Raw genomic sequence first — 286 nt, forward strand, 5'->3', positions numbered from 1 at the left:
CCTGCCTTCTTCCCAAACATTCAGCCTGGTAGAGGGCAAGGTACATCATTCTATAGAGGACCGTCTTTTGAAAGGCAGTTCAGATCAGCAGATACTGGAAGAACATTTAGGCCGCAACCTCGCCGGCCAAATGTATGGCATTCATTCCAGTACAGCGCAGGAAGGGTAATATCCTTCGATGAGATGACTAGGACCCAACAACGGCGTTTCCAGCGAAATTACGAACGGATGATGAGGCAGCAACAAGGAATGCCACACCCTAAAGCACCTCTACTACTCAAGGTAG

The sequence above is a fragment of the Olea europaea genome, unplaced genomic scaffold, assembly GCF_002742605.1.
Source record: "Olea europaea var. sylvestris unplaced genomic scaffold, O_europaea_v1 scaffold1753, whole genome shotgun sequence".
Lineage (NCBI taxonomy): Eukaryota > Viridiplantae > Streptophyta > Magnoliopsida > Lamiales > Oleaceae > Olea > Olea europaea.